General features: G+C 39.2%; 1 protein-coding gene across 1 annotated transcript in view; it reads left to right on the top strand.

Moving 5' to 3' along the window:
* Positions 1-19,794, top strand: part of LOC112555189 — a 320,962-nt gene extending 301,168 nt beyond the window's left edge. The window contains exons 4-5 of the transcript XR_003097418.1: positions 2,461-2,736; positions 19,247-19,794. The gene's annotated coding sequence lies outside the window, so the exon portion shown is untranslated. The remainder of the gene's footprint in view (positions 1-2,460; positions 2,737-19,246) is intronic.
* The last annotated feature ends 5,061 nt before the right edge of the window (positions 19,795-24,855 follow it).

Genomic DNA, 24,855 nt, shown 5'->3' with positions numbered 1-24,855 from the left:
CGAACAGTCATTCTAACTGATGAAGACAACGTGGTTATATTTGATGATAATGTCGAAGTCCTCCCCACTGAGTTTTTCACTTACTCCAATATTGTGAGGCTTCAGCTGATGGTAAGTAGCATGAATTACGGTTTTCAGCTGAGCGTGAACTTCACGGCAGTCCCAGAAGGAACTCGGCCACAACTCACCACTACATTCCTTTCCGCAACAACAGGTATTTTGTCTAATTTACAAGATATCTTTGTAGCTTTTATGCCAAAAGATTATATGTATGATATGTAATATAATGATTAACTTTAGCAATCTGAGAGGGTAGCGATAGCTTTAGAATTATGCAAATTTACACAATTAATAAAAAGAAAGCCTACATGAGGCAGATAATGTTTGCGAGGAAGGTAAAGACTTTGCTGGGCACGAGTAACAAAACGCTAGGTGTTAATATTAAAATTAGTGATCACAATAAAGTAAACAATCTTTTATTTTTCTGAACTGTATAGTAATTTTTATTATTCAAACTTAATTACAGACCATTCTCTTCGCATCAAATGCACAATGCTCGGCAATATTTTTGATAATTCTGTTTACCTAACTCTGATGGTTTCCTTTCTCATTATTGGTGATGAGCTGAAGGAGAGTGTTACCTTCACAACAGGAAAGAGAGTGATTAAATAATAGAAAGATTTTTAAAGTCCGCCGTTAAAAACGGTGTTAAGATGGTGCACTTCAACTTTAATTTAATACATCTTCACTTCAACTACAGCGATCCTTCCTTTTCTTCATCTACATGGTCCTGGGTTTTCTTGTTTTCGCAAATCCCTGAAACACTAGAGCCTCGTAAATAAGACACCATAAAAATCTACTTCTGCATTTAAATCATTTACTTTGCTCATTCACACAAGTCTATTCTCGCTTTTCAAAGTCCAGCTGTTCAAATTTTAGAAAAAATTAACAAGAGTCAGGTGCGAATTTTTCTCATAAAGAGTACTAGTAACTAAGCTAATGTTTTCTGAATATTTATTTACTTCGCGCGACAGTCAATTGAGGATTAAGCTTTAAAACGTTTCTGTTATTTACAGGCTTTATAGACACATCACAACCGAGCGAAAATAGAAAATACCTTTCCCTTCATAAACACCTTGACTCACCTGGTGGCACCTGAAGACCACGCTACTGTTATAAACTTAAATATTTATGAGACTAACAAACACGAGCCATTTCGTTGCTTCTATTTTTTGACAATCTACCAATCGGATGCAAACTTCACGGAAAAAAACCTATGTAGTCTACGCAAATATTCATCCCCTGAACCAGTTATTTACCACGGAGGTGTACGTGTCCAGTACAAAACTTTCACCTCCTATGACCGGCCATTCTTCAGAATACAGTTCTCGTTCCACCACGTGTCAGCACTACCTGTTCAGCTGTCTGAAGGCAGGTGGAACTGCTCGGCCGTGCGATGGGAGGACATGCAGCATCACTTCCCGTGTAACTTTGTGTCTAACTGTGTGGGCGGCGAAGATGAAGCTGGATGCTGGTCAGGTGACGGCACGTGCAGCCCGGGGACATTTCAGGCTGGCGGCCGATGCTTTTCTCTTTGCTTTTTAGGGGAAGAAATGTCTTGGATCAATGCACATGAACAGTGTCAAAAGCGAGGAGGACAGTTGCCAAGTCTGAGTACCAGACAGGTGTGGGAATCTGTGACAGACCTTTTCATGAGGACTAAGAAATGCAATCGTTTCTTTATCGGCGCGAGGTCAGCTCCTCCGACAATATCCGTGATGTAAGTACTTAACCACAAACGACAAAATGATAAAATGATTAATAGCTTCTACAGTAGTTGAATAGTTTTGGTATTTCTTATTCGCATATCATCTTTCGCAGGTATAGAAACAGCTGGATGTGGTCAGACAATACGGTCGCCCATCTGATCAACCTGTATTCACTGTCGATCTCTCCTTCTAATGCTGATCTTTGCACGTCTTTGTGGAATATTCATGAAAACCAAGGAACAATTCCACTTATGATTATAAAGTGTCAACAAGTCTTTTCTGTTTCTTGTCTTTTGTGTGAGAATCCCGGAACTTCAAGTCCGTATGAAAACAAAAACTACCAGAGATCAGAACAACATCCACTACAGATTTCATCAAGGTCACGTTAAGTTTTTATTTGTTGTGAATATCATTAGTCTTTTGTTAAAATACACATACAATCTTTCGAAAGAAGAACTCTTTAAAATATAATAGTACATTATTGAAGCAAATAAAACTTCTAATACCTTCACCTAACAGCTTAATACATGGTACAAAATGTTTAACTCTTTCTACGACAATGTGCTTCCTACTACTTTTACACTTTATTATATTATTCTTTTGTAATTGTTGTCTACATTTTTCAATATAAATACTAAGTTTTCTTCTGACTGGTTTCCTACTGTCAACATAAGGTCAATATGTTTAACAGTCAGGCTACATACGGTGTCCCGATCATCACTTCACACACGTGTTTCTGGCGTGTGACGAGGTCTCTAGATGCTGGGGCAGTACAGATGGCGCTACACACTCCTGTCCACCACCACTGACACCATTGCCTCCATTTCAATGTGTCGGCGTGCATCAGAGTGTCCCGTACACACTAGTCTGTGATCATCGTGCTGACTGCAAAGACGGGAGCGACGAAGACTTCTGCTACTTTCCACCCTGCCACCCTTTGTCTCCTTTTCGATGTGCAGGCAGGAGGGTTTGTTGCTTCTCTGTTGAATTCTTACAGGAGTAAGGTTATGGTCACCCTACACAAGGGAGACAAATTCAAGCTCTTTATAGCAACTGCAAAAACTCAATATGTCGTTGTCTTGAGACTAAAATAATTAAATAAAGCATAATTATTCAAACGAGTAAATTATAAATCGAAATTTCGTGTTTTTCTAGATTTGTCCGGTTGCTACAACAATAAAAAAAAAAAAACTATTGTGTGTGCAGTGTGTCGAGCAGTGGGAGCGATGTAACGGACAAGTAGACTGTGATGATTCCGCAGATGAATACCAATGTCATAGAGCAGTCTCGATAACATACAGCCCTTGACCTCGAGCTCCCCCTGAAATTGAATACAATTTAAAAGGAAGGTTTTCTTTTTTACCATATAACAAACTTCAATATAATTCATCCGAGACGTTTTTCTGTCCGGAATCTCACTTCACGTGTGTCAGCCTTCAGCAGGTTTGTCTGCCTGTCTACCTCCGATGTAATGCAATGTACGACTGTCCTGGTCACGAAGACGAGGCGGCATGTGACAGGTACACGTGTCCAGGCTTCTACCGCTGCCGCGCCTCTCAGGTGTGTGTTCACGAGAGTCACGTGTGTGACGGGATCTACCATTGTCCTCAACATGATGATGAAATACTGTGTAATGAAACATGTCCACACAACTGTGTCTGTCACGGCTGGGCTTTTGGTTGTTCTGGTATCTTCCATGCTGCTAGCTACCCTAACCTTCGATACGTTAATGCCAGTGGGACAGCGATGAACTTGATTGACTTTGAAAGTAATATCTACCTCGTTCATCTCATTCTAGTTCGGTGTAATATAACCAGGTTGCATGAGGTGACATTGCCTAATCTCCGCTTTCTGGACCTCAGCAGCAATAAATTGACTCACATTAGCAGTATTTTGCTTTCTTGTCTATCAGGACTACAGTCTCTGAAACTAAGTTTCAATCCAATAAATGATTTCTTTTATTGACGACACAAAATCGTCTCTTAAATTTCTCGACCTTTCTGATCCTTTTTCGAATTAGGACTTCCGGTAGAAACATTTTCTTATCGGCACTAACAACACTAAATCTCTCCGGTAGCCACTTACATAACGTGATAGGAAAGGGCTTTGAAGAAGTGAGAAGTTTAAGTTTATTGGACCTGAGACGTTGCCCTATGACTATTTTTCCAAGAGAAATATTTTACAATCTCACTAAACTACAGGAAATATTTGCTGACAACTACAAGCTTTGCTGTCCGGCCATACTGCCCCCAGGTTTCAACGTGCTCAACTGTCACGCTCCTTCCGATGAAGTGTCTTCCTGTGACGATCTGCTGCGATCCGGAGTCTACCGAGCAGGAGTCGCCATCTTTGCCTCACTGGCGTTACTGGGAAACCTCAGCTCCTTGGTTTACCGTTTGATGTTGCACAAAACGTCAGGTAACGTCGGGTATGACGTCTTCGTCACCAACCTGTGTGTGGCGGACTTTCTGATGGGTGTCTACCTTTCAGTAATCAGTATCGCCGACTTCCGGTACAGAGGATCCTATGTATGGGAGGATGTCGGGTGGAGAAACAGCAGTTTGTGCAAACTGGCAGGTTTTACGTCTTTACTGTCATGTGAAGTTTCCGTCTTCATCATCTTTCTCATTACAGTTGACCGCTTCCTTGTTCTCCGTTTTCCTTTCAGCCAGGTGCACTTTGGCAAACGTTCAGCGCAGTGCGCATGCGCAGTATCGTGGCTTACAGGTATGGTCTTGGTGGTTGTTCCTCTGCTGCCAATCACGTCACACTGGCAGTTTTACAGCCAGACAAGCATCTGTGTTCCACTTCCTACCTCCAGGGTACAATTTCCAGGTCGCGAATACGCTTTTGGCGTTATTATTATTTTTAATTTTATTTTATTTATTTTGATTCTTACTGGACAGGCTTTGATTTACTGGTCTGTTTACACCAATTCTATGTCTGCACAAAATACATCGAAGTCAAGAAAAGAGGTTACTATTGCCAGACGTCTAATCACAGTAGTGATGTCCGACTTCTTGTGCTGGTTTCCTGTCGGCTTAACGGGAATCCTTGCGTACAGCTGTATCCCTATATCCGGAGAAGTCAATGTGGGGATCGCCATTTTTGTTCTTCCTATTAACGCTGCGGTCAACCCATTCCTGTACACCATCAACATCTACCTCGAACGCAGACGCCGAAGAAAGGAGGAAGAAAGACGGAAATATATCATAGACCAACTAAAGTTTGCTAATGGCAATACAAAGGCCAAGCTAACTACTAATGACACAATTGAACCTCTTAAAACATTGCTTTCGATGAAAAACGTTTCACATAAAGAGCTGCACAAAGCGATTCAAGACACTTGTTAAGGATAAGAAAATAATTTTCGACATCGATGTTATGAGTCTACCATGTTTGTCTGCAAATAATTATATCTTTTTATTATTAATACTTACAATAAGATTTCTATGTGAGTTGTAAACTTACTCAAGAGTCTAATTTTTATAGTTGGGACTTTAAGGTTCTAGCAGAAGTACGATTGAGCGTTATAGAAAAGACGAAAACGCTTGAAGGTTCCTTAAGGGCCATGAGACCAAACATTTCACGGAGTCGGAATCCTTATTCGCTAAGCGGAGGGGAGTGTTTTCATTTGGCTCATAATCTTTAAACAGGATTATGAACGTGACCATCACCTTAAAATACACACACATCATAGGTCGCGGGGAGAACGAATGTGGTCTTGTTCTACTGACAGTTTCAAAAAGGGAATCAGAGAGATTACAATGACAGATTTCCTCGCCGCGAGCGAGATTACCAAGGCAACGGACGCCCTAGACTCATACGGCAATGAGCCGTTACTGTTGGCCTCTTTTCTCTATGCGAAACGAGTGAACGGGTCGTCCGGCAACTCGACTTTGCAATGTCAAAGGTTAAATCACTTTACATTCTTACAAGGAGACACGTGTCACACTTCCGATTTGTCTTTCTTCAACCAGATCGACGACATCTTACTGCCAAGTCGCTTCAAGTCGACCATCAACCAGAAGCCAGCAAAAATGATGATATCTTTATGACGAGTTACGACAACATCGTCCTTTGCACCCTGGATATAAAGTTGTAAACGAGGCGACTAACCACCAATCAGAACATCCTTTTCGACCTGGAGAAGCGAGAAGACACTAAAGCTGCAGACCTCTTGAGGCGAGAGAAAATTTCGAAGTGTTTGAGAAATATAAATAAATAAATGTATATTGAACTGTTGTCATTGACCCTCACCCAGTGACACGTGAAAACCGCGGTCTACGTCTGTCATATTGTTTTCTCGATCAGTGCTTTCTCACTTCACTGAATTATTTTTTTTTCCAGGATTTGTGACACAAAACAATTTTTTGTTACAAACTGTAATGCAGCAGGAATTATATGGCATGGTCGGCTTGGTTACATGAGAGATTCTGAGTTAATGATTGTATAATCAAGGCTTACGTGGTCACTTATCTCCTCTAAGGTTGTGTCAAGACAACGATAATGTCCGGGTCGTGTACCTCATCATTGTCATGTGTACTAAATCATTCTCACTTTACTTGAGCACAAAATTGCAGAAATATCGCATCTGCAAATCAGAAAATGTTTATTTGCAACGATTGACCTCAGATCGTATATAAAGCTAAGAAAACGTTTGAAAAATGTAGATGAGAAATAAGAAATTCAAGTTTAAAAAAAACGAAGATGTGTTCCATAGTTGAAATCAGAATTCCTGTGCACGGAGCTCAGCCTAACAGCGACCTCTTGTGGCAAACATGGTTTAGCTGTTGGGTGAAATTGGATGTGAACAGAAGTAACTGCTAACAGATTTTTAAAATGAAACGGGTATGTATGTATGTGATAGACTGCTACCACACATCGCCTTGACAAACAGCTTTCTCTTCACTCGTGCATCATTCTAACTTTCACACTTGTCATTCAGGTCCGATTAGTCACATGTCAACTGTTTTTGTCTCCACCAACCAGAACGAGTCGGCTCACGGAATCACTTTTCATCGAGGACTTTCCTAATTTCTTACAGCACGCCAACAGCTTGAAACGATCGCTTCTTATCGTTGGTGTCCTCAGCCTTCATTTTTGCACACCAACACTTATTTACTTGTCAGAACATAACTGTTTCGCAGCTCACCCACACTCGGGGTCAAAGTGCGGACTCGGTGGTCATCTGCCGTCGATGATCTTTTGTCTTTGGACTATTTTTTGTGTATTGTGCACACTGAACTTTGCCAAACCAATCATGGCACGTGGTTACAAGTAAGTGTTTAGTCTGGTCTCATTGGACATGGAGGATCTTAAAGCCGACATACCTGTCAACATTCTCCCTCAATCCACCAAAACCGAGCTTTACTCTTCCTCGACGATGTGCATGCACTAGTAAATCCGATCACTCTTAATAGAAATTATCTAATATAAAACTGGGATTCAGAATATATATTCAAGTTATTAAGACAGTTAATAGTCAACGGCTGGCTGTTAATACTTTGAAATAATACAACCAGCGACTGCAAATAATGATGATGATGATGATGATGAGGAGGAGGATGAGGAGGAAGGGGAGAAAATGATCAGAGGTTAAAGTTTATCTATGTTACATGCAATAGCATAATCATTATATCTGAAGTCTGTAAGGAAACATCTTGAAATGAAAATCCAGGTCACATCTTCTCTCATTTAAGTTCAGTTTATTTAAAGACTGATTACAAATTATCCAAACAAGGAGCACTAGCAGTGGAGGACTGTACAAAAGAGAGTTTAAAACGTGTATTGCTGTTGCTTGTTGAATTAGCTATTTTGGTTTAGGAAAAAGATTATGTGTTAATATTAGCAGTTTATATAGCGACCTAAAGCAGTTATTGAGTTGACCCACCTTCCAAAAAGTGTTTTTTTCAAGTTTAATCAATGCTTTCACTTCAGTCATGCATGTATTGGTACAGGTGGACATTCTTTAGATTTTAGTTGGTTTTTTTCCATTTTTAACTTCTGTCTTTTGATCCATTTACACCTCTACTTCTACTCTTGTCTTTGTGTGTGCGGAACAAATGTGATTTAAAAATCTGTTTTATAAATATGTTATGCCATTTACTGAAAACTGCCTTTATTAAATGAAAAATTGATGAGAACACAGAAAACGGAATAAAATCTCCTACACTGCAGCATTATTAATAACATGTCTATTATATCTGTTGATCTCTGTATACACGCGAAAAAGTATAAACTAATTTGTTCTTAGAAATTAAACTCTTGCAACGAACGATTCTGAGGGTTTTGTACGGAGTGGACCGGAGAAATGCGAGGGGCTTGTGGTCATTTAGTTCTTTGAAAATTGTTAGCCTTGACACAATGATCACACTTGATCACACAATGGAAGGGCCTTCGCTTTCGATGGGACTACGAACTTGTATTACTGGACTGCTGGTGATTTTTTTTCCAGTTACTTGCTTGGTGTATACCAAGCTTCTGGTTTAGTAACATCATGGACTTAGATAGGTGGACTGATGTCTGTATGCCGAGACTCACTGTCGGCCTCTTGCGAAGTGATCCGCGGTCAGTCTCGGCGACCCAGAGTAAAATCGTACTTCCGGAAGAGCAGCGCGAAAATGGAATTTAATGAGACGTTTGATATCAACAATATAATTACCATAAGTGCATTGCTTGTTTGCACTTTAAACCAAACTTGTATCTATTTAGAACACAAAAGTATTTGTTTCACTAGTCAGAAATCGTTCGTATGAAATAATAAATAATATGAATCGCGTTTAAACTTCTATGCTTCACCTGGGTCTCTCGCTTTTATATTAAATCCGGTATTTCGTTGTGCTTTCAGGATGATGATTGCTTGCTACATATGCAAGATAGTGGTAGTACTGTTACAAATCGGCAGTGACAGTCAAGGTAAAGATAATCAAAACCGTGTATAGGATATTAGTTCGTGATATCGTACTTTTGAGTTAATAATGCGTGCAATATTTTGTCATTGGACACAGCCCAGGATTAACTTTTAAGCACATAGACATTGTACTCCAGTCCTGCAGTCAGTCATGTTTAACAAATAATTTTAGATAACAAATTTATGTATGTATATTTTGAACATCAGTGATCACAAATTGAAAATGTGAGTTTATGACTTTAAGCATGGGAAAATATAATTATTAATTACATGGTAAAATATTATATATATATATATCATAAGAAATAAATTGAATAAAAGATAATATTTTAGTTGTCACCTTGTTAGAAGTAACGTGCTTTCCATTCAATAAAGGTGTTTGATTGATAGATAATATATGCTTGATCAGAAAGTAATTCATGAGCAAATCACTAAAATATTCAACGAGTTATCACATTCCAGACAAATTTACAAATCATCAGTGATGTTTGCCAGTCCTTGGCAAATGACAAGTGCTTGACACCAGAGGACAGAGCATTTTTTAATCAAGGTTACAGTCAGTAGCAAACATGGATTCTGACATATATATATATATCGACAATTATACACACATCCATAACATCATAAGTCACTTCACTCTATATATACAAATTATACAAGCTGGTAACAAATGTAAGAATAAAAAATAGCACTAACACACAAGAGTCATCCTTCTGTATGGTCTGAGTATGTTATGGGATTCACTACACTAGCATTATTACAGGTTATCTTAGCATTGAATGATTTCATTACATTTGTCTCTTTCATATAATATATACTTTCAGAGGATGAAATTCTGGAAAAGTCCAGTTTCTGGATGACTGCCTTGTGCCGGGCAAGATGTTTGTTGGCACTTCAAGGGAAAAGGCATGGAGTTTATATTATGCTGCCTACATAAAGAATATGAGCTCTGTGGTGGATTTCACAAAATCTGTATCTACTGCTGCATGGCTTTGCCTGGAAAACGTTTGAAAAGTTAGTTGCTCTATTATCCAGTGAACGCAGAGCATTACTCAGGCATGCCAGCCATCAACATTCGATGATAAAGTGAAAGACATCATGTCTCATATAGGAGGAAGCATTATAAAGAAAATAAAAAGATTGTGCAAAGGGGAATAACAACAATGTTTGGGTGCCCTATGCACCAAACATGATACAAGCATGCTGACAGCCACTTTAAACAGGGGAGGACTAATTTATTTAAATGAAAAGGCTGAGGAATTGTTTTATTCTCTAGAATATAAGTTTTTACAAATCTGCAGAAGTATCCCTCACATTGAAGAAGTATGGATTTTGCAATAGCCTGTGCTGATGATGAAGAGCTGTTACATAATTTTTACACTATTACTTACAAATCTGATATTAGTGAGACTGCTAAACAAAGGGTGTTTTGCATGGTTCCTCATCTACATTTTAAAATAAGAATTCACCATGAGTGTCATAGGTTCATGGAGAATCACCGCCAACATCAACATGCGTCCAAGTCAACAAAGTGCCTCAGGAAAAGTTTACAAGATGCCACCAATGCTTAAGATAATTAATTGCTCTGACATTGGAGAACCTTTACAGTAAAAGAGTATTGGGAAGAACAAAATTGCTCTAGATTTATATCAGCAAGTAGGTTCAAAATTCATTAGCTGTTGTAGACAGAAAGTAAGATCTATTTATAAAAGTAACAAGAAAATAAGTATATATATAATCGGTGTTGTGGCCCTATGTTCCTCCAGGAGTAACAAGGACTTAACTAAACTGTGATTCAAGGATTAAAACACTTTAAATTGAATATTTTGTATAAACATCAGGAAAGTCAAAAACATATGCAGGACTGTTTTTTGCTGATTTTAGTTCTGTGTTCAATACAGTACAACCTCACTAAAACATGTTCTAGCAGAAGAATGTTTTACAGAGTTCAAGTGCTATGCTATACCTGTATGCAGAAATAATAGGAACATGAAAAAGTTTGTACCCTTTGATGTGGAGCTGATTCACCACAGTTGACTTTTCAAGTGTGTGGGTGTGTGATGCTGTAATTGTACCATAAGAATAATTGTAAGATCTTATCCTTAATAAGACAAGAGGAAAGTTGGTTGGATTTTTGTTTTGTTACAATGCATCTCTTGCCTTAGCTTTTAGGCAGCACTTGTTGGGGTTGTTTGGTCCCCATAACTGAGCACACTTTGCAAATAATTGCCCATTGGAATTGATAATGTTAGTCATTTTTCATTTGACAATTTAATAATAACGAAGTGTATTTATAGAGTGCAATATCCTTATAAGCCAGATAATGGCATGTTACGAATACAGTCATAATAAATATAACAATATTAATAATTATATGGAGAAATGTAGTAGCCAACCAAAATTACAGGAATTGGGAAACGTTTGCTAAATACCTTCAAAGCTGGAAAAATGTGAATTTGGCAATTTATGGTTTCATATTTCTTGCACAATATGGCATCCACGACTCCTTACATTCTTTACAAAAGATACCATGTAATGAACAAAGAAAACTTGAATTTAAAAAATTTTTAACAGAGCTGTTAAGACACGTGACTTGTGAAATAATAAAAGTTATATTGACATCTGCTCAATTTGTTCTCTGTTTTTTCTAAAGGACTTATTGTAATTATTGGCTGTACATTTTCATTTTGTTGATTGGGGCATGGTTGAATTGTCAATTCCAAGGTCCTCTAGAGCCGAATGTTAATCTCCTGAACTGATGTAGAGTGAGATTATCATCTCTATGCCCAATGCTTCGATGCCTTCCAAAGCGTTCTTCCAGTCTGATTTTTTTTCATAGAGTTTCTTCTTGACCAATAAACAATCTTTGCATGTTGCTTCTGCAGTACTCACCAACAGTAAACAGTAGTTGTTCTTACACCAAAAAGGAACATAGACATGTAATGTGACGGAAATACTTCTTATCAGTGATTTTAATTTCAGGTAATGGTTGCAGATCAGTTTCGGTGACAGCAGTGCAGTGAGTCTTTTCACCCAATTCTTTCAGAAATATTTTCAACCTAACCATTTCAGGAGGCAGACGAGTCAAATCCTTCTTCATGTCCATGCGGTTGGTGTAGGCGATACGAACTGGCATGACAGGGGGCTCGCGCACCTTTTGAAGAGAAATATGTGACAATTTTGAACTGTTTACCTAATCCATAAACACACATGTTTTAAAGTAAATGTAAATAATATAAAATAAATCTAGATTTATCTTAATACTATTACACTTTTCTTAATCATTGGGTTTTCCCTTCCTGTTTGCCATAATTGAACACTAATGACAATTATTCACAAGGACAATATTTCAGATTATGTACCATTCTTCAGGTGCCAGAGAAAAAATTTATATTTACTTTACAAACACTAGTTCTTCATATTTTAACCCATCTGTATAAAGTCCTCTTATGTCCGGGGAATCTCATCTTTTTAAAGTAAAGAATTTGTTGTTTTAAATATAAAAATGTATGAGCTGATAAATACTTAAAAAATCCCACAAAAAAACAAATCAGCTAGAGAGATGTGTGAGCTGAATGCATGTCACTGGTAATAGTGAAACATAAAATTGTATGAGCTGATATACCAAAGCACAACAACAAATCAAAGAAACAATGGAACATCAATACAATAATGTATATATTTTGTTTTTTTGATTTAAAACCTCTAATACTGGTTTAAAGCATGAGAAACATCTTAAATCATCTCTGTGTTGACGAAGGGGTGTGTGAACTGAAAGCACTGATGTTGATCTAGGCCTTTTCATATACAGCAAGTTTTTAAAAAACAATAAGAAGAATATTTAATCAATACACTTCTCAAGTAATTTAATGAATGACGCGATTATGAATAGTGCAGCGTGTTCTGACGCATCTCGTATTGTGTCCTGTACCAATGGCGTCATGTCTGACGTCTTGTGTGCGTCATTTGTTGCACGTCACTTGAAGCAGAAAAAGACGTCATATATAAAAATAGAGTCTTTCTTTGAAGAACAAGAGCAAAGCATCCTGTAATTTAAAGTTGTTGCGGAACGGAACGGACAGTGTCCAGCCAATCCCCTGTCACGTGACATGCAAGGTTCAGGCTCCAGTCAGGACCACTGATCTGCGGTGATCTCTCCAGTATGAAAGCTGATCATGAACCTGGATTTTCACCTTATTTCGGGTCGACATAACTCGAAAAGACCAACCGGTGTCAATAAAGTCGGTCTTGTGGTACAAGCAGTCCTTAGAGATGCTGAGGTCGCTTTAAGTGCTGACCATTTGCTCCATCCAGTAATGGTTTTCCTTTTCCGTTTATTTATTTTGCGCATTCGCACATGACGTACACCGAGGGATGTTATTGGTCACTCACTCACCAACCAATCAAGTGGCCAACATCGACAAGAGAACGACCACCCTACTGATGCTCCTCCCCGCCTGTAGGTGACTAACCCCCACTCCCCAACAACCTGGCGGACAGGTGTGTGAGCCCCCGAAGGGTGACTCTCCACTGTGACTTTATTGACACCTCTACCTGGTAGCTGGTTGCGCTTTGCTGCTGTAGCCACTTAGGGCTGTCTCCCACTTCTAGCACCTCTACACTAACACCTACCCCCCTTTCCTTGCCTTAGGACCTCAAGCTTGTCAAAAAGTCTCCTAGACCATACTTGGGCGATTGCCACCACGTGACACTGTTTGTAATATCATTATTTGTCATGCCATTGTTTCAGTTTGCTGAGCCAGTCAACACTATGCTTTTCTCAGTGCAATATTCTAAAACTCATGATGCCAAAGTGTTTAGCATTCCTGTACCGAAAACTAATTCATCTTTCAAGACAGAGGCAACTCACAGACATCAGTTGAAAACACAACACGGCGCCCGACTGCAACGACTTAATAGGTGATAAGTACTTTTAGGCCATCCTAAGTAAATGGTCTTCGGGCTCCTGTAAGTGCATAAAAAGTAAAGTGAGAAACAATAAAACAGCGAAATACCATGCGATAAAGGAAACTAAATATATGGTTAATTTTTTCTATTTTCTTTTTATAAAGTGCAGTTTAAGGTTTGATTGCCAGGAAATACTTTAGTTTCTTGTTCCCTAAAATACCTGAGAAAAATGTTTTGTTGTTTGCTGAAATTATTCAGCGCCCGCGCACACACACAATGAAAGAAAAAATAAAATATGGAGCAAACAGAAAAATAGAAAAAAGTAGAAATAATTTAACGAGAACAATTCTAAAAATAGTTTTTTTTTTTACTTTAAAATCCTTTTCAAAATCTCTTTAGCTTTGACTCGAAGTAAAACATTTTCTGTTTTACCAGAGAAATACTAAACACTAGGTGGCTCTAGCGAAACACAAGACATTTGGATAAAAAGTCTCTCTCCAAAGAAATCTCAGCTGACTTTACATAAAAACATTTTAAAGTAACAAAACTAAATTTACCAGAAAAGAAAAATAAAACAAAACAATTTAAATCCCGAAAATCGTTTTTTTTCCGCGAGGTTCAAAATGTTATTCGACTTTGATTGTCCCGACAGTGAGATGCGTGTATCTGCCACCCACTGATTAATGGCGGTCTTACAAAGCTGAAGACAGAAAATAAAAGACAAAAAGTTGAGAGGACGAAGCTTTATAAAGTGGAGTATCGACACACAGCTGAGTCACTGCCATGCTTTGCCTCACCGTGAGTCGTCAGGTGTGCTCAGCGACTACACTGTTCTGTAGTATTGTATAGCTCAGATAAATCTCAAAACTACTATTATTTAGTAGATGCAGCGTTAAAAATCCTTTGTAAAATCAATTTCGTTTGATAAAGTCAGTTAATCAAAGAGAATCGTAAGAAAATATCATCATTACTGTAGGTTATGCTAAACTCAAATGATATCATGACGAGCTGACGAGATGATGACGACGACTGCAATGTAGTGCGAACAGAATCAAGACCTCTTCTTAAACTTACTTCATAGTCAGCTGCTAACCTGTCTACAAACTACAGGCATCCGTACATCCTGCTAACAGAATGGTTGTTTAACAAGGAAGGAAAAATACGGAACTAAAGTCACGACAGGTCACGTGATGTCACAGGTGTGTTGTGGAAAGCGTGTAACACAAGGCTGAGCAAATTGAAATTCTTGATTCAATGAATAATTTTTTACAGTTTTTATTAATACTTCAAAGCTCATACCTAACTTTTGTATATAGCTACTATTGAAATCTGTCAGAAATCTCTAGAAGCTTTTAAAAGTAGTTATAAAGCGAGTGTAGGTCGCTGCCCTGGGACAAGGTGGAAAACCCAAGGATAGATGTCTTGTTTCCCAAGTCATATAGCAATGTTGAGACTCATCAGATGTTTCACTACTGCAGCCATGGTTACCATTCAGTGGCAAAGATACCCTGGGGTCAACAATCATGAAATTGTGGTGGTGGGATTCGAAACTGGTATATAATTTGGATGCACTTTAAGTTTTTACTTTACCCTGGTAAAACAACCTACTCTCACTTGATAACTCCGCCCCCTGCTGCTTTCCTACCTGCCTGAGGCCGTTGGTTTAGCCTTTAAGGTGTAACTAATATAATGTGATTAGAATAACTTTAATAGCAGAGAGCTCAGTCCGTGAATACACCTGCATTGGTCCAATTATTTTTTTACTTTTGTTGTTACTGTTTTTTATTGCTTTTTTAACTTCTTTCTTTTATTTCTTTTTCTAGTAGGAAGCATTTTCTACAACTCTCGTCTTTAGTGACTGCTCCCACACAAAAAGTTTGGCTGTAATTTAAAAAAAAAGACTTTGGTGTGAGTATAAAAATCCTTTTGTCAAATCAGGAATTTGTGTTCAGTTTCTTTTTAATGATTATGCCGCTGCAGCTGCTGCTAAAGATAATGTTCTTGCTGATGACGACGACGATGATGAGAAAACTTTCTTATCAATAATATTTAGTTTTGCAGATGCGCCAGCATGACCAGAATAAATTGTTTCCGATACTTTTTTTACTTTTTTGCCTACTTCAAAAAAATGTCACATCAAGAACCACGACCAGTTATAGCAACAAGTGGGAGGAAAAACATATTACCGAAAATGTGCTGCCCTTTTCACGAGAATCTACCAGTCTGTTTGATTTCAAGCACACTGACCGTTACGTGTCTGTAGAAACAGGTGAATATGACAAGTCTGACAACGTGGTGACACACGTACATGGTGTGAGCAACACCAGCTCCGCCACCGAGCCACTGGCGAGTGTCAATACGTTTGACGACCTGACTACAAGTTACCTTCACTCTCATTGCACTTACAGCTTCAAGAATGTGCCAACCACTCGCACATTTATCCAGTGAAGGGGAGCGAAGGGAGCATCCTCATTTCTCTCACACAGACCGACAACTCACAGACATACTCGGTCGTCTTCTCCTGCACCATCGAGCTGCAAGTTCCCCAAGGAATGGTGGCTCACGTGTGGACGTCAACAGAATTAACCTCAGGTGAACGAACAGTCATTCTAACTGATGATGACAACGTGGTTATATTTGATGATAATGTCGAAGTCCTCCCCACTGAATTTTTCACTTACTCCAATATTGTGAGGCTTCAGCTGATGGTAAGTAACATGAATTACGGTTTTCATCTAAACGTGAACTTCACGGCAGTCCCACAAGGAACTCCGACACAACTCACCACTACCTTCCTCTCCTCAACTACAGGTATTTTTCTAAATTTGACATTTTTGTAGCGTGTAGTCTTACATGCCAAAAGATTATATTTATTATATGTAATATATTGATTAACGTTAGCAATCTGAGCTGGTAGCTATAGCTTTAGAATTGTGCCAAGTTACACAATTAATAAAAAGAAAGCAGGTGCCAGCTACATGAGGAGATAATGTTTGCGCGAGAGGTAAAAACTTTGCTGGGCATGAGTAACAAAACGCTAATTGTTAACATTATAATTAACAATAAAGTTAATAATCTTTTACTTTTCTAAAATCTATAGTCATTTTTGTTATTTACATTTAATTACAGACCATCCTCTTCGCATCAAATGCACAATGCTGGGCAATATTTTTGATATTTCTGTTTACCTAACTCTTATGGTTTCCTTTCTCATTATTGGTGAAGAGCTGCAGTGAAGTGTTACCTTCACAACAGGAAATAGAGTGATTAAATGATATAAGGACATTTAAAGTCAACTGTTAAAAACGGTGTATTAGATAGTGCACTTCATGTTTAATTTAAAACATCTTCACTTCAACTACAGCGATCCTTCCTTTTCTTCATCCACGTGGTCCTCGGTTTTCTTGTTTTCGCAAATCCCTGAAACACTAGAGGCTCGTGAATAAGACACCATAAAAATCTGCTTCTGCATTTAAATAATTTACTTTGCTCATTCATCAAGTCTATGCTCGCTTTTCAAACTGTTTAGCGTACAGTTCTTATAAGATTCTCACTTATTCACACATAAGAGTGTTATTTAGAAAACGTGGGGTAAATTACTAGGGTCAAGTGCGATTTATTCGCAAAAAGAGTACTAGTAGCTAAGCTAATGTCATCTGAATATTTATTTACTTCGAGCGATAATCAATGGAGGATCAAGCTTTGAAATGTTTCTGTTATTAACAGGCTATATCGACACATCACAACCGAGCGAAAATAGAAAACACCTTCCCTTCATAAACACCTGGACTTACCTGATGGCACCTGAAGACCACGCTACTGTTATAAACTTAAATATTTATGAGACTAACAAACACGAGCTATTTAATTGCTTCCAATTTTTGACAATCTACCAATCGGATTCAAACTTCACGGAAAAAAACCTATGTAGTCTAGGCAAGTATTCATACACTGAACCAGTTATTTACAACGGAGGTGTACATGTCCAGTACAAAAGTTTCGCCCCATATGATCAGCCCTTCTTCAGAATACTGTTCTCGTTCCACCACGTGTCGGCACTACCTGTTCAGCTGTCTGAAGGCAGGTGGAACTGCTCGGCCGTGCGATGGGAGGACATGCAGCATCACTTCCCGTGTAACTTTGTGTCTAACTGTGTGGGCGGCGAAGATGAAGCTGGATGCTGGTCAGGTGACGGCACGTGCAGCCCGGGAACATTCCAGGCCGACGGCCGCTGCTTTTCACTTTCATTTTTAGATAAGCAAGAAATGTCTTGGATCAGTGCACATGAACAGTGTCAGAAGCGAGGAGGACAGTTGCCAAGTCTAAGCACCACACAGGTGTGGGAATCTGTGACAGACCTTTTCAAGAGAACTGAGATATGCTATCGTTTCTTTATCGGCGCCAGGTCAACTCCTCCGACAATATCCGCGATGTAAGTACTTAACTACAAACGACAAACTGATAAAATGGTCAATAGCTTCTACAGTAGTTGAATATTTCTCGGATTTCTTATTCGCATATTAATTATCATTCGCAGGTATAGAAACAGCTGGATGTGGACAGATAGCACGGTCGCCCATTTAATCAGCCTGTATACACTGGCGTTCTCTCCTCCCAATACTGATCTTTGCACGTTTTTGTGGAATTTTCCTGAAACAAGTGGAATAAGTCCGCTTTTGATTATAAAGTGTCAACAAGCCTTTTCTGCTTCTTGTCTTTTGTGCGAGAATCCGGGAACTTCAAGTCCGTATAAAAACAAAAAACTACCAGAGATCAGAACAACATCCACTTCTAATTTCATCAAGGTAACGTTAAGTTTTTATTTATTTATTTTTTTTTTGTGAATCTCGTTAGTCTTTTGTTAAAATTAATATACAATCTTTCAAAGAAAGATCTCTTTACAATATAATAGTATATTATTGAAGCAGATAAAACTTCTAATACCTTCACCTAACAGTTCAATACATGGTACTAAATATTTCAACTCTTTCTACGACAATGTACTTACTACTACTTTTACACTTTATTATATTATTCTTTTGTAATTATTGTCTACATTTTTCAGTATAAATACTATTTAAAAGATTTATTCTGACTGGTTTCATGAGATTGCTACTGCCTCAACTTAAGGTCAATATGTGTAACAGTCAGGCTACATACAGTGTCCCGATCATCACTTCACACACGTGTTTCTGGCGTGTGACGAGGTCTCTAGATGCTGGGGCAGTACAGATGGCGCTACACACTCCTGTCCACCACCACTGACACCATTGCCTCCATTTCAATGTGTCGGCGTGCATCAGAGTGTCCCCTACACGCTAGTCTGTGATCATCGTGCTGACTGCAAAGACGGGAGCGACGAAGACTTCTGCTACTTTCCACCCTGCCACCCTTTGTCTCCTTTTCGGTGTGCAGGCAGAAGGGTTTGTTGCTTCTCTGTTGACTTCTTACAGGAATAATGTTTTTATCACACTACAGAAGGTAGACAACTTCAAGCTCTTTAGCAACTGCGAGGACCCAATGTGTCGATGTCTTGAGTCTAAACTAATTAAAGAAAACATGATTATTCAAACGAGTAAATTATAATGCAAAAGTTCTTCTCTTTCTAGATTTGTCCCATTGCTACAAAGATAAAAAAAAACTATTGTGTGTGCAGTGTGTCGAACATTGGGAGCGCTGTAACGGACAAGTAGACTGCGATGATTCTGCAGATGAACACCAATGTCAAACAGAACTCTTGAAAACATACAACACACTTGAGCTCGAGCTCCCCCTGAAAATTGATTTAAAATTAAACGGAAGGTTTTCATTTTTACCATATATCAAACTTAAATTTAATTCATCAGAGATGCTTTTCTGTCCGGAATCACACTTCACGTGTGTCAGCCTTCAGCAGGTGTGTCTGCCTGTCTACCTCCGATGTAACGGTGTCAACGACTGTCCTGGTCACGAAGACGAGGCGGCATGTGACAGGTACACGTGTCCAGGCTTCTACCGCTGCCGCGCCTCTCAGGTGTGTGTTCACGAGAGTCACGTGTGTGACGGGATCTACCATTGTCCTCTACATGATGATGAAATATTGTGCAATGAAACATGTCCACACAACTGTGTCTGTCACGGCTGGGCTTTTGATTGTTCTGGTATCTTCCATGCTGCTAGCTACCCTAACCTTCGATACGTTAATGCCAGTGGGACAGCGATGAACTTGATTGACTTCAAAAGTAATATCTACCTCGTTCATCTTATTCTAGTTCGGTGTAATATAACCAGGTTGCATGAGGTGACAATGCCTAACCTCCGCATTCTGGACCTCAGCAACAATCAATTAACTCACATTAGCAACAATTTGTTTACTGGTCTAACAAGACTAGAGTCTCTTAAATTAAGTTTTAATCCATTGAATGTTTTGTCTTTAGTTGACGCCAGACAAACATCGTTTCTCAAAATTCTCGATCTTTCTGACGTCCTACTTCCGAAATTAGACTCCGGTAACATTTTCTTCTCGACACTAACAACACTAAATCTCTCCGGTAGCCACTTAGATCACGTGATAGGACAGGGCTTTGAAGCAGCAAGAAGTTTAAGTTTATTGGACCTCAGACGTTGCCCTATGACTAGTTTTCCAAGAAAAATATTTTACAATCTCACTAAACTACAGGAAATATTTGCTGACAACTACAAGCTTTGCTGTCCGGCCATACTGCCCCCTGGTTTCAACGTGCTTAACTGTCACGCTCCTTTCGATGAAGTGTCTTCTTGTGACGATCTGCTGCGATCCGGAGTCTACCGAGCAGGAGTCGCCATCTTTGCCTCACTGGCGCTACTGGGAAACCTCAGCTCCTTGGTTTACCGTTTGATGTTGCACAAAACGTCAGGTAACGTCGGGTATGACGTCTTCGTCACCAACCTGTGTGTGGCGGACTTTCTGATGGGTTTGTACCTGTCAATCATCGGTATCGCCGACTTCCGGTACAGAGGCTCCTATGTGTGGGAGGATGTCGGGTGGAGAAACAGCAGTTTGTGCAAACTGGCAGGTTTTACGTCTTTACTGTCATGTGAAGTTTCCGTCTTCATCATCTTTCTCATTACAGTTGACCGCTTCCTTGTTCTCCGTTTTCCTTTCAGCCAGGTGCACTTTGGCAAACGTTCAGCGCAGTGCGCATGCGCAGTGTCGTGGCTCACAGGTTTGGCCTTAACGGCTGTTCCTCTACTTCCGATGACGTCACACTGGCAGTTTTACAGCCAGACAAGCATCTGTGTTCCACTTCCTACCTCCAGGGTACACTTTCCAGGTCGCGAATACGCGTTTGGAGTTATTATTATTTTTAATTTTATTTTTTTCATTTTGATCCTCATAGGACAAGCTTCAGTATACTGGTCTGTTCACACCAATTCTATGTCTTCACAAAATACATCGAAGGCCAGAAAAGAGGTTACTATTGCCAGACGTCTAATCACAGTCGTGATGTCCGACTTCTTGTGCTGGTTTCCTGTCGGCTTAACGGGAATCCTTGCGTCCAGCGGTATCCCTATATCCGGAGAGGTCAATGTGGGGATCGCCATTTTTGTTCTTCCTATTAACGCTGCAGTCAACCCATTCCTGTACACCATCAACATCTACCTGGAACGCAGACACCGAAGAAGGGAAGAAGAACGCAGGAAACGTATAATTGACCAACTAAAGTTTACCAATGGACTCGCTGGTAATACAAAGGCCAAGTTAACTACTAATGACACAATTGAACTTCTTAAAACGTTGCTTTCGATGAAAACATTTTCGCATAAAGAGCTGCAGAAAGCGATTCAAGACACTTGTTAAGGATAAGATAATAATTTTCGACATCGATGTTATGAGTCTACCACGTTTATCTGCAAATAATTATATCTTTTTATTATTAATACTTACAATAAGATTTATATGTAAGTTGTAAACTTACTCAAGAGTAGAAATTTTATAGTTGGGAATTTAAGGTTCTAGCAGAAGTAAGATTGAGCCGGATAGAAAAGACGAAAACGCTTGAAGGTTCCTTAAGGGCCATGAGACCAAACATCTTCACGGAGTCGGAATCCTTATTCGCTAAGCGGAGGGGAGTGTTTTCATTTGGCTCATAATCTTAAACAGGATTATCAACGTGACCATCACCTTAAAATACACAACCACCATAGGCCGTGGGGAGAACGATGTGGACTTGTTCTACTTACAGTTCAAAAAGGGAATCAGAGAGATTACAATGACAGATTTCCTCGCCGCGAACGAGGTTACCAAGGCAAAGGACGCCCTAGACTCATACGGCGATTTTACTGTTGGCCTCTGTTCTCTTAGTTAAACGAATGAACGGGTCGTCCGGCATCTCGACTTCGCAATGTCAAAGGTTGAATCAGTTTACATTCTTACAAGGAGACACGTGACACACTTCGGATTTGTCTTTCTTCAACGAGATTGACGACATCTTACTGCCAAGTCCCTTCAAGTCGACCATCAACCAACAACCAGCAAAAATGATGATATCTTTATGACGAGTGACGACCACATCGTCCTTTGCACCCTGGGTATAAAGTTGTCGACGAGGCGACTAACTGCCAATCCAAACATACTTTTCGACCTGGAGAAGCTGGAGTGCACTAGAGCTGCAGACCTCTCAAGTCAAGGATGAAATTTCGAAGTGTCGGAAATATAAATAAATGAATAAATAAGTAAATGTAAATTGAACTGTTGCCACTGACCCTCACCCAGTGACATGAGAAAACCGCGGTCTACGTCTGTCATATTGTTTTCTCGATCAGTGCTTTCTCACTTCACTGAATTATTTTCATTTTCCAGGGTCAAAACACAACAGTTGTGACAAAAAACAACTTTTTGTTAAAAACTGTAATGCAGCAGGAATTACAAAGCATTCTCGGCGTGGTTACATGACAGATTCTGACTTAAAGATTGGATAATCAAGACTTACGTGGTCACAAGCAGAGTCGCTTATCTCCAACAATTTGTGTCATGACAACGATAATGACGGGGTCGTGGACCTCATCTGTATCAAGTGTACTAAATCAGTCTCACTTTACTTGAGCACAACATTGCAGAAATATCGTACCTACACATCAGAAAATGTTTATTTGCAACGATTGACCTCAGATTTTATATAAAGCTAAGAAAACGTTTGAAAAATGTAGATGAGAAATAAGAAATTAAAGTTAAAAAGAATAAAGATGTGTTCCTTAGTTGAAATCAGAATTCCTGTGTACGGAGCTCAGGCTAACAGCGACCTCTTGTGGCAAACATAGAAGAGATCTGAGCTGGTTTATTTTTGTCATGTGACCGGATAGAGCACCTGGGTGAAATTGGATGTGAACAAAAGTAACTGCTAACAGATCTTTAAAATGAAGCGGGTATGTATGTATGTGATAGACTGCTACCACACATCACCTTGACAAACAGCTTTCTCTTCACTCGTGCATCACTCTAACTTTCACACTTGTCATTCAGGTCCGATTAGTCACATGTCAACTTTTTTTCTTTACTCTTCCTCGACGATGTGCAAGAACTAGTAAGTCCGATCACTCTTAATATAAATAATCTAATTTAAAACTGGGATCCAGGTTTATCTATGTTACATGCAATAGCATAATCATTATATCTGAAGTTTGTAAGGAAACATCTTGAAATGAAAATCCGGGTCACTTCTCTCATTTAAGTTCAGTTTATTTAAAGACTGATGACAAACTATCCAAACAATGAGCACCAACAGTAGAGGATTGTACAAAAGTGTTTTTAAAACGTATATTGCTGTTGCTTGTTGAATTAGATATTTTGGTTTAGGAAAAAGATTATGTGGATGGTATTGTTAATATTAGAAGTTTTTATAACGGCCTAAAGCAGTTATTGAGTTGACCACACCTTCCAAAAAGTGTTTTTTCAGGTTTAATCAATGCTTTCACTTTAGTCATGCATGTATTGGTACAGGTGGACATTCTTTAGATTTTAGTTGTTTTTTTTTATTTTCAACTTCTCTCTTTTTCCCCATTTACACCTCTACTTCTACTCCTGTCTTTGTGTGTGCGGAACAAATGTGATTTAAAAATTCGTTTTATAAATGACATGTTATGCCATTTACTGAAAATTGTCTTTATTAAATAAAAAAATGGATGAGCACACAGAAAACTGAGAAAAATCTCCTACACTGCAGCATTATTAATAACATGTCTATGGTATTTGTTGATCTCTGTATACACGCAAAAAAGTATAAACTAATTTGTTCTCTGTTCCTTTTATAGCCGCTACCACTTAGAAATTAAACTCTTGCAACGAACGATTCTGAGGGTTTTGTACGAAGTGGACCGGAGGGGCTTGTGGTCATTTAGTTGTTTGAAAATTGTTAGCTTGGCAACAGATCACACGATGGAAGAGCCTTCTCTTTCGATGGTTCTACGAACTTGCATTACTGAATTGCTGGCGATTTGTTCCAGTTACGAGCTTGGTGTATACCAAGTTACTAGCTTGATGTATGCCAAGCTTCTGGTTAAGTTACATTCATTGTCTAGGCTCGCCGAGACTGACAGAGGAGAACTTCGCAAAAGGCAAAAGAGGTTGGTCTTGGCAGACAGACAGCAGTCCACCTACACACCTCTGTCATGGTACTAGCTTCCACATTCCAGTTGGACTTGCAGGACACCTCGGCACCACGTCAGTGGACGGAGCAACTGGTCTAACACCGACTTCACCTGTACAAAGAGAGCAAGACTCGGGAGGAGGGACGCTTGGGTTATAGAACCTTGAGAAAGGGGGCAAGTTAGGACTCCCTGCTATCGCCCTGGAAATCAAAGGGCTACGTCCGCGGTTCTCAAACGGTGGGGCGCGACGTGCTTACAAGGAGGGGCGCGAAGGTGGCCATTTTGTAAAAGTTGCGTATACCGGTATTAGTGAAAGTAGCTTACACACATCTCGTATTGTGTCCTGGACCAATGGCGTCATGTCTGACGTCTTGTGTGCGTCATTTGTTGCACGTCACTTGAAGCAGAAAAAGACGTCATCTATAAAAATGGAGTCTTTCTTTGAGGCTAATGGAGCGGTGAAAAACAACGGTCTTCGTTCGTAAAAATCTATATTTGTGCGCGTGCACACTTACACACACACAAAGTGTAAAGTACTCTATATAAGTCAGTGAAAGAGATTAGTGTGCAGGAGTACGTGAATAACAAAGAATATGTACAAGAGAGATCTACATGTGCAGGATAATAATAACGCAAGAGAGAAAGAATGCGAGAGACACA

This window comes from Pomacea canaliculata, linkage group LG14 (assembly GCF_003073045.1).
Source record: "Pomacea canaliculata isolate SZHN2017 linkage group LG14, ASM307304v1, whole genome shotgun sequence".
NCBI classification, from domain to species: Eukaryota; Metazoa; Mollusca; class Gastropoda; order Architaenioglossa; family Ampullariidae; genus Pomacea; species Pomacea canaliculata.
The sequence above is the reverse complement of the archived record's forward strand: the minus strand, read 5'-3'. Positions and strand labels throughout refer to the sequence as shown.